Source organism: Canis lupus, chromosome 29 (genome assembly GCF_003254725.2).
Source record: "Canis lupus dingo isolate Sandy chromosome 29, ASM325472v2, whole genome shotgun sequence".
Taxonomy (NCBI): domain Eukaryota; kingdom Metazoa; phylum Chordata; class Mammalia; order Carnivora; family Canidae; genus Canis; species Canis lupus.
This window is the reverse complement of record NC_064271.1, coordinates 19,395,363-19,411,974: the sequence shown is the minus strand read 5'-3', so window position 1 is coordinate 19,411,974 and position 16,612 is coordinate 19,395,363. Positions and strand designations below refer to the sequence as shown.

The following is a 16,612-nucleotide window of genomic DNA, read 5'->3' as shown; positions in this document are numbered from 1 at the left end:
CTGACTCCCTTTAATGCTCTTCGTTTTTCAGAATCTGTGATGCTAAATAGCAAATTAGCCTCTGTTTACCCTCCTTCACTGTTCCCTTGACTTTCCAGAAGTCCCCAAGACTCAAAATTACTGGAATATGGGCCAAAACATCCACCCTGATTTGCCATTGTGTAGTCTGGGGCTCTGTCACAATGCACACTGCTCTGTGGTCTGGCCTCAGAAACCAAAGGCTCCAGCATGTGGATGGGCACTGTGTGTCCATGCAGGATTTGTAGGGCAGTGAGTGCTGAATTGCACTCGTGTTCATGGGCAGATTGTTAGGCAAAGACATGTTCAGTTATTGTGTAGGCATTCGGTGCGTGTTAGTGACTTGAAGCTCGCTTCTGTTTCTGCTTCTGACAGGGGGCCTCTTGAGAAAATAGCATACTGTGGCTACAACAGTGAAAAGCCCATTTCTGGGAGCACATGGGTGGCTCAGCTGAAGTGGTTGCCTTCAGCTCAGGTAATGATCCCAGGGTCCCGGGATCGAGCCCCCCATCAGGCTCCCTACTCAGTGGGGAGCCTGCTTCTTGTCCCTCTCCCTCTCCTGCTCTCTCATAAATAAATAAATAAATAAATAAATAAATAAATAAATAAATAAATACCGCTGGGTAGATTGGCTTCGAGCATGTGATTGTGAAAAAGAGCAGAAGCAGTTTTGGCTAAGAGGAGGAAAGGAAAGAGGTCAGTGGGGTGTGCAGAGGCAAATGAAGGGAAGAAAATGATAAGCAGCCAGTGTAATTTATTCCTTAGCTAAGACACAAAATAAATATTGATTTAATACATCACTATGAATGTGCTCATAGTCTACTCGGAAGACAGAGACATAAGCAAATAGCCTTTAAATCATTGTACCCCTTGAACACCTGGGTGGCTCAGTGGTTGACCATCTGCCTTTGGCTCAGGGCATGATCCATCCCAGAGTCCCCAGATCAAGTCCCACACCGGGTTCCCTGCAGGAAGCCTGCTTCTCCCTCTGCCTGTGTCTCTCATGAATAAATGAATAAAATCTTTAAAAATCAATCAATCAATCATTGTACCCCCAAGTGAAGACAATTTAAAATATTATAGGACTCGGGGTGCCTGGATGGCCCATTCAGTTGAGCATCTGACTCTAGCTTTGGGTTCAAGTTGTGATCTCAGGGTCATGGGATTGAGCCCATCATCAGGCTCTACACTCAATGTGGAGTATGCTTGAGATTCTCTGTCCCTCTGCCCCTGCTCCCCTCCTCCCCAGCCCTCTCTCAAATAAATAAATAAACCTTTTTTAAAAATTAAATAAATAAAATATTATAGGGAATCAGAGTATCTACTGTGCACTAGAAGGTTTCATGGAAATGGTGGCATTTAAGGTTTCCAAAGGGGCAGCACTGAGATTCTGGTAGTTGAGAGATATAATCCAGGTAAGGAATGAAATTCTAGGAGCCTCTTCACTGGTAGAGAAGCCTCCTGGGACCATGTTTGGAGAGAAAAGATAGGGATTCTCCAGGCATTCAAATACCCTGCTAGACAAAAGGCCTGCCTTCCAGGCTCCTCCCGTAGATGAGCAGACTTAGAAAAGGGACAGAAGCAGCTAGCCCACACTTGAGCCCTTCATTCCAGCATAGGTGACAGTCTTCACAGCTGAACTAACCCCAAGCACTCTAGAGACAGGCACAGCTAAAGTAATAAGAGGACAGAATGGAAGGGAGGAGGAGTTCAGCACTTACCTGGTGTAAAAATAATAGTGAAATATTAGAATCAAAAGGAATTTCAGATCTAAATTACCCCAGCACCATCATTTTAAAAACAAGGAAAATAAGACTAGATTTGTGTCTGGATTTATTGACCTGTTGTACTTTATGCCAGTTATTGACTTATTTCCTCTTGACCCAAATTCAGGCCATTGGCGTGCTTGCTGTATGAAAACGAATCTGAGGGGGCACCTGGGTAGCTCCATGGTTGAGCGTCTACCTTTGGTTCAGGTCGTGGTCCCGGGTCCTGGAATCTAATCCTGCATCAGGCTCCCTACTAGGTGGGGAGCCTGCTTCTCCCTCTACCTCTGCCTATGTCTCTGCCTCTGTCTATGTCTCTCATGAATAAATAAATAAAATCTTTTAAAAAAAATGAAATGAATCTGACCTCTTTAGATAGCTGGCACTGAAGCTTTATCAGAAGAGGGCACTGGGGATCCCTGGGTGGCGCAGCGGTTTGGCGCCCTGCCTTTGGCCCAGGGCGCGATCCTGGAGACCCGGGATCGAATCCCACGTCGGGCTCCCGGTGCATGGAGCCTGCTTCTCCCTCTGCCTATGTCTCTGCCTCTCTCTCTCTCTCTGTGTGACTATCATAAATAAATAAAAAATTTAAAAAAAAAATCCAAAATCTGAAAAAAAAAAAAAAAGAAGAAGAAGAAGAAGAGGGCACTGGAGGGACACCTGGGTAGCTCAGGTGGTTAAGTGTCTGCCTTCATCAGGACAAGATCTCAGGGTACTGCGATGGAGCCCTGCATTAGCTCCCTACTCAGTGGGGAGCCTGCTTCTCACTCTCCCTCTGCCTGCCACATCCCCTGCTTCTACTCCCCCTCCCTCTGAGTCAAATAAATAAATAAATAAATAAATAAATAAATAAATAAATAAATTTTAAAAAGGAGAGGACGCTGGAAAGTCATCACAGGAGGAAGGAATTTTGCAGATCCGGGAGGTGCATGGCTTCTCCTGCGCTGGCAGCTTCTTCAGCAAACTCCTTAGATGCTTTTTTTTTTTTTTTTTTAAGATTTTATTTATTTACTCACGAGAGACACAGAAAGGGGCAGAGACATAGGCAAAGGGAGAAGCAGACTCTCTGCAAGGAGGCTGATTCAGGACTCTATCCCAGGACCCTGGGATCATGACCTGAGCCCAAAAAGCAGACACTCAACCACTGAGCCACCCAAGCGTCCAACCCTCAGGTGGTTTTATAGCAGAGTGTCTCCTGTGAGACATCTTCCTATAAACAACCCCCAGCATCCTAGAGGGTCGATTTCCAGCAAGTTCTACTAGTATGGCACCATAGCAACTCATCTGGCATTCAGTAGCCATTTGTCCAACAAGATCCACATCTCAGCTTATAGGGTGTGGGGTGGCTAAAAGATACAGTGTTATATAATACTATATTCACTATTATACATCTGCTATTCCTATATTTCTGAACTTCTCATCTTATTCATCATTCCCTAGTCTCTCCAATCCTCTACTACAGATAATAATTTTCTTTTACTTTTTTTTTAAGCTCTATACCCAATGTAGGACTTGAACTCACAACCCTGAGATCAAGAGTCACATGCTTAATTGACTGAACCAGCCAGGATCCCCAATAATCCTTTATATTAGGCTTTCAGTATTCAAATCACTATAAGGTTTGTCTGTCCTGATTGGTCCCAGATAGACAGGATTTTCAACAAAGATAGCTGCTTACTGGGGCGCCTGGGTGGCTCAGTGGTTGAGCATCTAACTTCGGCTCACATTGTAATCCTGGAGTCCCGGGATCGAGTCCCACATCAGGCTCCCTGCATGGAGTCTGCTTCTCCTTCTGCCTATATCTCTGCCTCTTTCTCTCTGTGTCTTTCATGAATAAATAAATAAAATCTTTTTAAAAAAAGATGGCTGCTTATTGTGGCTGTTTTTGGTTTGTTTTATACCAGTGATTTTAATTAAGGTAAAATATTAACTTGAATATTTTTTATTGAAACATCCTCTAAAAAGAAATATCTCTAAACACTTCTAATCCAGAAATGAAATGGCTCTGTTCTAATGAATGGGAGGTTTATAATTTAGGATACAGATAATAGTTTAGAAGACTCAAGATTAAATGACCACATATAACTATCCCTCAAGTATTTAAATTTTTAATGTCTAATGTCAGAATATCCCATGAAAACCTCCTTTATCTCTAAAGAGTATATACATTTGAATGGGGCAGGGTTGGGGGGAATCTTGGTCTTTGGGGTAAAAATTCTTTTTTTTTGGGGGGGGTAAAAATTCTATACATAGGAGTAATCTACTGTATATGTTACAAATTATTGACATTTCAAAAAGTAATGAAAACCAGAGAAATGGTTTACAACTGCTGGGTTTTTTTATATACTTTCTCTAAGAAAAATTCACGTGTCTTGCATTCCCAAGACAGAGGACAAACTAAAGCCAAATTAAGAGAGGGTGTTCCATAGCAGAACATTTCCAAAAATAAAGTATTAGAGGTAGACTAGAAGAAGGGAGAAAGAAACTATTCATTTTTTTTAAAAGATTTCATTTATTTATTTATGAGAGACACAAAGAGAGAGGCAGAGACATAGGCAGAGAAAGAAGCAGGCTTCATGCAGGGAGCCCAATGTGGGACTGGATCCTGGGACTCCAGGATCATGCCCTGGCCCAAAGGCAGGTGCTCAACAGCTGAGTCACCCAGGGGTCCTGGAAACTAACTTTTCAGAGTTGTAAGCATTATAAACATTTTTCTCATTAAAGAGTACAAGATATTTTTAAAAAGAAAAAAACACAGGCACTGAGAAAGAAGAATAGGTTACTCATTGAAAATAAGACAAGTGGGATGCCTGGGTGGCTTAGCAGTTGAGCACCTGCCTTCGGCCCAGGGCGTGATCCTGCGGTCCCAGGATCAAGTCCCACCTTGGGCTCCCTGCATGGAGCCTGCTTCTCCCTCTGCCCGTGTCTCTGCCTCTCTCTCTGTGTCTCTCATGAATAAATAAATAAAATCTTAAAAAAAAAAGACAAGAAAATTGATGAAATTTATAAATCATAAACAGACATTTTCTTCTCCTTATCTACTTTATAGAAAAGTTGCAAAATTTTAAAATGATATTTGAGAAAATTCAATGAAGTAGATTCTGGGAAGATGGTACCTGAGTTAAGTATTTGTACTTCTTCTTTTTTTTTATTATTATTATTTTTTTCTTCCTTCTTCTTTCTTTCAACCAATTTATTTCCTCTCTGGAAACCAAAGACCTCACATAACCCCATGAAGCAGCAGACTCCCAAAAAGTGGATGTCAAGAGACAATTCTCCATTTGTTCTCTCTGCACATCTTTTTTTTTTTTTAAGTTTTTATTTATTTATGATAGTCACAGAGAGAGAGAGAGAGAGGCAGAGACACAGGCAGAGGGAGAAGCAGGCTCCATGCACCGGGAGCCCGACGTGGGATTCGATCCCGGGTCTCCAGGATCGCGCCCTGGGCCAAAGGCAGGCGCCAAACCGCTGCGCCACCCAGGGATCCCCCTCTCTGCACATCTTAAGAGCAAAGCAGACTATCCTCTCTGAACTATGTTTTCAAGTATGTTTGGATAGCAAACAATCTTGGAAGATGGTGACAGGGTGCCTCTCCAAAGCAAAGAGCAGGTTTGCTTAGTGTCCCAGAAGACAGAGCAAAGGGCAGGCATACTCACTGCACATTTTTAGAGTCCAATCTCCTCTACTCCTGTTATGGAGCATACTGTGTGCACTGGAGTCACTTCACCCTCCTGCTTTGCCCTAAGGAATTGGGACTTGGGGAACTGGTACAAAAATATTTGTAATCTGGCTATTACTGTGAGTAATAAACCACCCTCATTTCTGATCCAGAATTCTAGTGTCTTCCACCAGCCACCATGAAACTGTGGCAGACTACCTTGGTAACTTGCAAGTAAGATGAAATCTCAGAATTTTCAGTTCTCAACAGTCAGTTGGATAACATATGGTTGGATCTTGTCTTGTTTTTTGTTTTTGTTTTTATGTTTTTATTTATTTATTCATGAAAGACACACAGAGAGAGGCAGACAGAGGGAGAAGCCGTCTCCATGCAGGGATCCAGATGCTGGACTTGATCCCAGGACTCCGGGATCATGCCCTGAGCCAAAGGCAGATGCTCAACCGCTGAGCCACCCAGGCATCCCTTGTCTTGTTATTTTTAAGTCCAATATGAAAACCTTTGCCTCTTAATTGGGGTCTTTCTTCTTTTTTAAAGATTTTATTTTTAAGTAAAATAAAATAAAATCTACACCCAATATGGGGCTTGAATTCACAACGTCAAGATCAAAAGTCACATACTCCACCAACTGAGCCAGCCAGACACCCCTGGAGTCTTTCAACTATGTACATTTAATATAATTATTGAATACTGAATGAGCAGAATACAAATAAGTCCATGTTATTAAGACTGAAAAGTTTAAGGTCTTTGTCTCAAGTCAAATGAAATTTGCCTTGAGTAACCATCTAAAAAGCTTGTAAAGTCTATTATTCCTCTAACTATCTTCATATCCCTAAGAATTGCTTTAGGTGAAAAAAATTTTTTCCAAAATCTTGAATTAGCAGGGGCTGCAGTTGTTTGGTCTCTGGTCAGAGATAGCCAACCTCTGACTGGGGGCTAAGGTCAGGTTCACAGGCAGCATCTGACTGATCATGATAAATTTTTATGGGGTCATCTCCGTCCAAGCCCATACCTCTGTGAGGCCCAACATCTGTTTCATATGTATACTCTCATTTTATTTTATTTATTTTTAAGTAAGCTCTGTGCCCAACGTGGGGCTTGAACCCATGACCCCAGGATCAAGAGTCACATGCTCCACTGACTAAGCCAGCCAGGCACTCCTGTATACCCCAATTTTAATCCAAATGCCTGTGTGTATTTACAAAATGACACAATTTACCAATTGGCCACTTTGAGGAACTTTTGGTATGACCAAAATTGTCCACCTTAGGAGCACCTTAAAGGGGCAAAGCAGGGTTAGCAAATTTAATTACTTACTTAAGATTTGATTGTCAGCCTTTTATGACCACTATAAAGAACCTTCAATCAGTACAGGGAAGCTGTGATCCCAGTCTCCCTCACCTACATGAACTAGTACAAGTATTAATAAGTCCTTCAGAGCCACAACTCCTTCTTCAAAGTGTCAGAAGACTGGGGGATGCCTGCCTGGCTTGGCTGGTAGAGCCAGAGTCTTAACGTGACTTTTAATTTCAGAATCTTGACTATAAGCCCCACATTAGGACTCTACTTAAAAAATAATAATAATGAGGGCAGCCTCCGTGGCACAGCGGTTTAGCGCCACCTGCAGCCCAGAGTGTGATCCTGGAGACCTGGGATCGAGTCCCACGTCAGGCTCCCGGAATGGAGCCTGCTTCTCCCTCTGCCTGTGTCTCTGCCTTTCTCTCTCTCTTTCTCTGTGTCTCTATGAATAAATAAATTTTAAAAATCTTAAAAATAATAATAATAATAATAATAATAATGGTGGGCACCTGGATGGCTCAGTTGGCTAAGCATCGGCCTTTGGTTCAGGTCATGATCTCAGGATCCTGGGATAGAGTCCTGCATTGAACTTCCTGCTCAGCAGAAGGTCGCTTTTCCCTCTCCCTCTACTCCTCCCCACCTTGTGCTCTCTGGCTCTCTCTATTTCTCTGTCAAATAAATAAATAAAATCTATTAAAAATAAAATAATAATAATGGAATTGGAGGAATAATAATAATACATAAATTTTGAAAAAAGAAGAACTTGGGAAACTATGTATTCCTGAAATTCATCAAAAAGAACAAGAACTAAAGAAAGCACAAAATGGGGATCCCTGGGTGGCGCAGCGGTTTGGCGCCTGCCTTTGGCCCAGGGCGCGATCCTGGAGACCTGGGATCGAATCCCACCTCGGGCTCCCGGTGCATGGAGCCTGCTTCTCTCTCTGCCTGTGTCTCTGCCTCTCTCTCTCTCTGTGTGACTATCATAAATAAAGAAAAAAATATTAAAAAAAAAAAAAAGAAAGCACAAAATGTGATACAATCCTTACCCGAAACAATATCTATTTTATTTCGAGTCAACATTAACTGGACATTAATCCAATTTTTTTTAAAGAGCAAATTCATTGATGATTTTAAAATCGACTTCAGATAACAATCTGGAGTAGATCAATAATGTGAAGATCATATTATCCTCATTTCTTATGAACCCTTGTAAGCCAGAAATCAAGGATTTGATTATTTGAAGGCTGGCGTAAGAAATTACTCCTCTGGGGGGGGTCCGTGGGCGGCTCAGCGGTTTAGTGCCTGCCTTCGGCCCAGAGCATGATCCTGGAGTGCCAGAATCAAGTCCTGCATCGGGCTCCCTATGTGGAGCCTGCTTCTCCTTCTGCCTGTATCTCTGCCTCTCTCTCTCTCTGTCTGTCTCTCATGAATAAATAAAATCTTCAAAAAAAAAAAAGGAATAAAGAAAGAAAGAAAAGAAATTACTCCTCTAATAGATCTATAGCATCTTCCAAACATTTTGAGAGAGTTGTAGAACAAAAACAGAGTTAGACCATAAACAAATTAATGGTTTTTCTAAGTAAACAATGGGATGGCCCTAGATATTTTTTATGCCTTCCAAAAAATGTGCATGGATAAGGATACTTGCTGCTACTATGAACAAAAAGGATGCTGGAAAACCAACATTCCCATTCTTGGCAAGGAAAAATCTAATATACAATGAGAGAGTTTCAAGAGAAATGGTAGCACTCAACTTCCAATTCTTTCCTTAAAACTCATAAGAAGAATTGTCACAAACAATTCCGGGCCACACTCACTATTTTCTGATAGTTATATGTGTTACACTTTTAATAATAACCCTACAAGTAAATTCATCACTCTCCCTTGGAGTCAGTGAAAATTTAAGTGGTGGATTTTCCAATAGCGCTGATATCCTCTATGTCCCAGCTGCTGTTACTCTTGGTCTTTTCACTAGAAACATAATTTTCCCTTGTGATATCACATTAGCTTAAACTTAATGAAGAGAAAGATTTATTATGGAAATGGAATTGACAAATTAAGATGTCCTAGCAACTAAAGCAACTAACCACACACACACGTACACACACAAAATCTGACTAAAAAAATAGGCAGAGGGCATTTTTCCAAAGAAACCGTATAGATGGCCACAGACGCATGAAAAGATGCTCAACATCACTCATCATTAGAGAAATGCAAATCAAAACCACACTGAGATATCACCTGTCAGAATGGCTAGAATCAAAAAGACAAGCAATAACAACTGTTGGTTAGGAAGTGGAGTAAAGGGAACCCTCAAGTATTGTTGGTGGGAATGTGAATAGGTGAGGCCACTATGGATGACAGTATGGGTCTCTTCCATGAAATTCTTAAGACTGTACCTGTCTTCTGCAAATCATAGCTAATTTTGGATACAAATACATAAATCCGATCCAAACACATAAATCTGACACACCGTCTATGAGGTACCAGAGTCCTAATGGGCCAAAAATTTACCACCATTTTCACGGTTACTGAGGCTGAGCACCTCAAGGTTTAAACTGATCCATTCCAACTTTTACCCAAGCCTGCATAGTGTCCTTAAAGCTTGAAGAAAAGGAAGAATTAAAGTCCATGCTAAAAGGAATAAAAGACAAAGAACTCATTTCACCTCGTACTAGTCCTTATAACACTCCTAGTCTGACCATTAAGTAACTGGGTGTACAGATTTTTTTCACCAACTCAGATTATCATTGATAAAATTATACCTCACATTCTGTGGTGCCAATTCCAAATACTATTCTTGCCCTAACCCTACCCAAAACCATCAGTTTTACAGCTGTGCATGTACTTCAGAGTTTGTTCCTTTAAATTTGAATTAATACCAAAAAATAATAATAATAATAAATAAATAAATAAATAAATTTGAATTAATACCTGTTTACCTGTCTTTGGAAGAACCTATAGTATACATGCATTACTATGCCTCAGAGATTCACTGTCCCTTACCTTTCATAAGTTCTTAATTAGGACCTCAAAGTTTCACTGTAGGATGAGCTTTTACTAAGTTTTAAAGATTAGAAAAGCACGAATATAAATTCTATCTACTTTCTGACTTCTAGCACAAAAAGACAAAAAAAGTTGTAATTTTCTCTAGCAAGAGGTTCATTATCCAGGCCACGATTTATCTCAGGCAAGTTGCTTATCTCTGACTGGGTGACTACAGGCCATCCAGAATTTGCCAAGACTCACTACTTAAAAATTATTCTAGGTCTCACAAGACATTGTAGACAGAGAGTTCCCAATTTCCAGGAAATTGCTTCTTCTTCTTCTTTTTTTTTTTTTTTTGTAAAGATTTTATTTATTTATTCATGAGAGACGCAGAGAGAGAGAGGCAGAGACACAGACAGAGGGAGAAGCAGGCTCCATGCAGGGAGCCTGATGTGGGACTCGATCCTGAGACTCCAGAATCACACCCTGGGCCGAAGTCAGGCATTAAACCGCTGAGCCAGCCAGGGATTCCCAAGCTTCTTCTTTAAGACCAGACTAGAGATCCCTGGGGGGCGCAGCGGTTTGGCGCCTGCCTTTGGCCCAGGGCGCGATCCTGGAGACCCGGGATCAAATCCCACAATGGGCTCCCGGTGCATGGAGCCTGCTTCTCACTCTGCCTGTGTCTCTGCCTCTCTCTCTCTCTATCTGTGACTATCATAAATAAAAATAAAAAAAAAATAAAATAAATAAAAATAAAAAAAAGACCAGACTAAATCCTTGGTGACAGAGCTCCTCTCCTGGAAACACAAGCATGAATATAAATTTTGCTGACTAGGGCTAGCTCTTCAACCATCCTCTATCCTTGATCAGTCTAATTTACCATGAGTTTTAGAATCCTCCTTGAACCCAGTGGTCTCCCAAGTGTACAACCTTTGTTACTTAATGAAAATGTACTACATTCCTAGCTTAGCCAGTTTATATCCTCTGCAATATCATTACTTTCTCCAATACCTATTTCTATTCAGCACCCTTAGCCTTTGAACCCTGCTATTCTCCTTCCATCACAAAAGTAGGGAAAGATGCATTTTTCTGGGGATTTATATAAGAATCATTCATACCCCATTGCAGACTTATTAGAAATGCCTTTGGACAGTCCACACTTGACCCTGATAGTTGATGGGTCATATCTACAGACAGAAATGGTAAATGATCAGGCTATGCCATAGAGTTATCTAAGTCACTCTTAGAATATGATTCTTCAAAACCACAGAGATACCACCTTACACCAGTCAGAATGGCTAAAATTAACGTCAGGAAACAAAAGATGTTGACGAGAATGCAGAGAAAGGGGAATCCCCCTACACTGCTGGTGGGAATGCAAGCTGGTATAGCCACTCTAGAAAACAGTATGGAGCTCCTCAAAAAGTTGAAAATAGAGCTACCCTATGACCCAGCAATTGCACTACTAAAAATTTACCCCAAAGATACAAATATAGTTATGAGAAGGGGACCTGCACCCCAATGTTTATAGCAGCAACGTCCCCAATAGCCAAACTATAGAAAGAGCCCAGATGTCCACTGACAGATGAATGGATAAAGAAGATGTGGTATATATAATGGAATACAACTCAGCCATCAAAAATGCAATCTTACCATTTACAATGACGGATGGAACTGGAAGGTGTTATGCTAAGTGAAATAAGTCAATCAGAAAGACAACTATCATATGCTCTCACTCATGTGGAATTTAAGAAACAAAACAGAGGATCATAGGGAAAGGGAGAAAAAATAAAACAAGATGAAATCAGAGAGGAAGACAAGCCATAAAAGACTCTTAATCATAGGAAACAAACTGAGGGTTGCTGATGGGTGGGGGGATGGGGTAACTGGATGATAAACATTATGGAGGATGTAATGAGCACTGGTATTACATAAGACTGATGAATCACTGACCTCTACCTCTGAAACTAATATGTTTAAAAAAAAAAAAAAAAAGAATATGATTCTTTACAGCCCAGATGGCAGAATTAATTGCCCTCACTAGAGCCTGCCAACAGGCTAGACAAAAGAGAGTTAATATACACTGTAGATATACCTTGAGGTAACATATGATGTCTGGGTGCTTTGGAAACAGTGAGGCTGTCTCATCTCAGTGGGGATTCCTAACAAGGCCAAGAAACTTCACAATACCTTAATACTGCCAAAGAAGTTGTATCTAAGGCACTCTAGATGCTAAAAGAAATGCCCTGTCCAATCATTTACCCCAAGCAAGGGGTCCTTACAAAGTATTGGGCCATGGAGCTAACCAAAAATCCACTAACTTATAGGGTTTCAAAGCAACCATTTCAAAATGCTAAAATAAGGCCCCAGTATCAAAGTGGGGAGACAGATCTGGATGTAAATTGTATGAAGATATTCTCTGGTATTCTCAAAATGGCTTCCTAGAAATGAGAGCCTCTTGCAGAAAAACTTGCTGAGATTGCAGATGAGACTACCACCATTCCAAGGACCCAACACTGGTTGTCATTCTTTTTTTTTTTTTTTTTTTTTTTTTAAGATTTATGTATTTATTTCAGAGAGAGCACACACACACGAGCAGGGGGAGGGGTAGAGAGAGAAACAAGTAAACTCCTTGCTCAGCAAGGAGCCTGACACAGGCTCATTCTCAGGACCCCCGATCACGACCCAAATGGAAATCAAAAGTCGAACACCCAACCAACTGAACCACCCAGGCATTCCAGACACTGGTCATCATTCTAAACTTTGAGGCTGTTGCTGAGGACTTCTCACCTGACATTGATATTCTCTAGGCAAAAGAAAACCAGGTAGGGGATCAGGAGCCCAAACCTTAAGGCCCATTTTAATTCTTCTAAATGAGCTCCAGATAATTACACCCTGCAGGGGAATCTGAATGTGTTCACACATCATATAAATGGAAATATACAGAATGTGCTGTTCAGTATACTGTCAGAGTCTTTACTCCGACCATGAAATGTTTTGAGGCACCCTAGAAAAAGCACACAGCCAGGATAAGGGGTAGAGATGTACTGATACATGCAACTGCCAAAACTCATGGTACGCTTAAGATATGTGCATTTTGTCATGTATAAATTCTGCTTTAAAAACAAAAAAACTCCAAATATTGAACTTCAGTTAATGATGTTGAAATTATTTAAGCATGAAGTATACTGATGGCTACAGTAGCTTCCTATTCCTTTTATTAAAGACTGACAATAAATAGATGATAGATAGATAGGTAGATAATAGATAGATGATAAAGACTATTATTCCTTTAATAAAGACTTGCAAGTAAGGAAGTAAGGACACTTACAAGTGTCCTTTGAGAGACCTGGCCTCTGCAGATTCTGTGACTTCCTCAGCTGTCTCCTCCATACCAGACACCTTTCAGGCCTGTAAAGTGACCCTCCAGGCCTCAGGGCCTCGGCCCCAAGTGTTCTCTTGAACTGGAAAACCACTTGCTCTCATTGCCTAGTTAACTTCTGCAAATCCTTCCAATCTTATAGGGCACAGTCCTCCCTGCCTAGGTCAGGACATGATCCTCTTCCCCTTCATTGCTGCTTTGTGTTTTCTTCTTTGCGCCCATCACAGTTCACAGCTGCACATTCATCAAGTAATCACAAGAACATTTATCTTCCTTGTAAGACTGTTATGGGGACCAGGGCCTTGACAGAGAGCTACTTGACTCACAATTGTATTCCCCAGTGTCTGGCTTGGTGCCCCGCACATCAATAGCGAGATATTCAGGAAGTTTATTGGATAAATGATTAAAGCAAATTAAAATAAGATACCACTTTTCACATACAAGATGGATAGCTTTAAAGGACTGGCAATACTTACTCTAAGGTAAGGGTGTGGAAAAGCAGGGCACTTGGACTCATTGACGGAGGTGTAAATTAGTATGGTTTGAAGTGCCTATCAAAATGTTCAGCGTTGGGACACCTGAGTGGCTCAGTGGTTGAGCATCTGCCTTTGGCACAGGTTGTAATCCTGAGCTCCTGGGTTCAGGTTCTGCATTGTGCTCCCCACAGAGAGTCTGTTTCTCCCTATGCTTAGGTCTCTGCCTCTTTCTGTGTGTTTCTCACGAATAAATAAATAAAATCTTTAAAAGAAATGTTCAGGGATCCCTGGGTGGCGCAGCGGTTTAGCGCCTGCCTTTGGCCCAGGGCGTGATCCTGGAGACCCGGGATCGAATCCCACATCGGGCTCCCGGTGCATGGAGCCTGCTTCTCCTCTGCCTATGTCTCTGCCTCTCTCTGTGTGACTATCATAAATAAATAAAAATTTAAAAAAATAAATAAAAAGGTAACTTTCCTAAAAAAAAAAAAAAAAAAAGAAATGTTAAAAAAAAAAAAAAAAGAAAGAAACGTTCAATGTTGATACCTGTGGATCCAGATCTTTCACACCTAGGTATTTATCCTACAGGCACAATAGCACAAATATGTATTTGTATAACAATGTTCCCAGGGATCCCTGGGTGGCGCAGCGGTTTGGCGCCTGCCTTTGGCCCAGGGCGCGATCCTGGAGACCCCGGATCGAATCCCACGTCGGGCTCCCGGTGCATGGAGCCTGCTTCTCCCTCTGCCTGTGTCTCTGCCTCTCTCTCTCTCTCTCTCTGTGACTATCATAAATAAATAAAAATTAAAAAAAAATAATAGTTTCCTGGGAGCCTATTTAAAAAAAAAAAAAAAAAAAAAAAAACAATGTTCCCAGAAGTTGTTTCAAGTGCTGAAAAACTGGCAACAATTTAAACACCTTTCCAGAGGAGGCTGAAAAACTAAACTACATCCATAAAATAAATTTCTGCATTATATAACCATTATAAGGAATATATATAAATCCCTTAGGGGATAGGAGTAAAGACTAAGAGTGAGAAAAAGTTGCACACAAGTATAATCCCATTTTGTTAAAAAAAAAAAAAAGCAAACCCTACCCATGTAAACACAATTTAAAACTATGTATTAAAAAAAAAAAAAAAGAGGGATGCCTGGGTGGCTCAGCGGTTGAGCATCTGCCTTTGGCTCAGGGCGTGATCCTGGGGTCCCCAGATCGAGTCCCACATCAGGCTCCCTGCATGGAGCCTGCTTCTCCCTCTGCTTGTGTCTCTGCTTCTCTCTGTGTGGTTCTTTCATGAGTAAATAAATCAAATCTCTAAACGAATTAAAAAGAAAGAAAGAATAAACCAAACTATTAATCAGTATCGCCTCCAGAGAGTGGGATAGGAGACAGTCGGGGACTGCTACTTTTACTTTATGATTATGCTAAACAAGCAAGTCTTGTCATTAATTTTTTTATCATTGTAAACTCTAGATTATTTCCAGAACAAGACCTGAAGATAAGGTTCACGTTGCTTCTGCTAAAATAAAGCCACAACCGGTGAACGACTGCACAAGAAAATGGCCTCCTAAGGACCTAAGTCCACAGACCATCCAAGTGTCGGCGCATGTCTTTAAACCCCACAGGTTTGGGCAACCCAGGTGGCTCAGCGGTTTAGCGCCGCCTTCAGCCCAGGGCCTGATTCTGGAGACCCGGGATCAAGTCCCACGTCGGGCTTCCTGCATGGAGCCTGCTTCTCCCTCTGCCTGTGTCTCTGCCTCTCTCTCTCTCTCTCTCTCTCTCTCTCCCTCTCATGAATAAATAAATAAAATCTTTAAAAAAAAAAAAAAACCCCACAGATTAAAAAAAAAAAAAGGCAGCCCCGGTGGCTCAGCGGTTTAGCGCCACCTTCGGCCCAGGGCGTGATCCTGGAGACCGGGATCGCGTCCCACGTCGGGCTCCCTGCATGGAGCCTGCTTCTCCCTCTGCCTGTGTCTCTGTGTGTGTCTCTCAGGAAGGAAGGAAGGAAGGAATGGATAAAAATCTTTAAAAATAAAAAATAAATGAATAAACCCCACAGGTGAGGTCCAGGAGGAAGGAAGGTAAGGGTAATGGAAGCGGGTGGGAGTCCTGGGGTGGACACGCCTCCCCAAGAGGCCCGCAGGACTTACTCGGCTTTTCCAAAAGCACAAGATCCTTCCTAGACCTGCTGTCCCTCGAGGGAAGCTTCGTCGGGTTCTCCTTGGACGACTGGCCAGGTTCTCCGCAGGACTGAGTAGAGATTTACAAGAGGGAGAGAAGGAAACCCCGAGCTCCTCGCCGACCCGTCCGGGGTGAGCAGATAACGCTCGCCCGCCCCCGACCTCGGTGCGGCGGGGGAACCGGTCAGCACCGCCTGCTCCCGCACCGCCGCGCCGCGGGCTGAGGCGTCGCTGTCCGCCGGCCGCCTGGACGTGGCCTCCCTTCCCTCAGGGTCGGGCCGGCGTGAGGGCGCCGACGGCGGGGGCGGCGGGGAGCCCGGCCCAGGCCGTCACCGGCGGTACCGGGGCTTCTCCCCACCCCGGATGCTTCCCCGGGAATGTGAACGGGCCCAAGTGCTCCTTTCTTTCCCTCAAGGGCCGGCGCGGGGAATAAAAATGCGGTCCCTGAGCGCCGGGTCTGGGTCTGCGTCTGGACGGTGCCTTCCAGAGCCCCGCGCGTCCGAGGCCCGGCGCCCTCCTTCCCCGGGGGCAGCCGCGGCGGCGCTAACCGGGCCCGGACGGCCGCGGGAGCGTCGGGGCCGGGCGCCGCGTCCCAGCCCGAGGGGCGGCGCCGCCTCCCCACAAGGTACCCGGGACCAACGTCCCCCCGGCCCTTGGGGGTGACGCCGCCTTCGGCCGGGCTCCGCGCTCGCGAGCTCGGAGCCGAGGGGCCGCGGCCGGACGCCAAGTCCCAGCCTCGGCCGGCGGGTGTGCGGGCGCCCGCGGTCCCCGGGCCGCCCCCCGGCCACCCCCTCCCTCAGCCGGCGGGCCCGGGGGCTAGCGGAGCCCGA

General features: G+C 43.3%; 1 long non-coding RNA gene across 1 annotated transcript in view; it reads right to left on the bottom strand.

Annotated features, from left to right (window-relative positions):
• The window catches only part of LOC112678588 (uncharacterized), a 30,151-nt gene extending 13,769 nt beyond the window's left edge, over window positions 1-16,382 (bottom strand). Inside the window, exon 1 of the long non-coding RNA XR_003147689.3 lies at window positions 15,753-16,382. This is a non-coding gene — a long non-coding RNA (uncharacterized LOC112678588). The remainder of the gene's footprint in view (window positions 1-15,752) is intronic.
• Window positions 16,383-16,612: the final 230 nt, after the last annotated feature.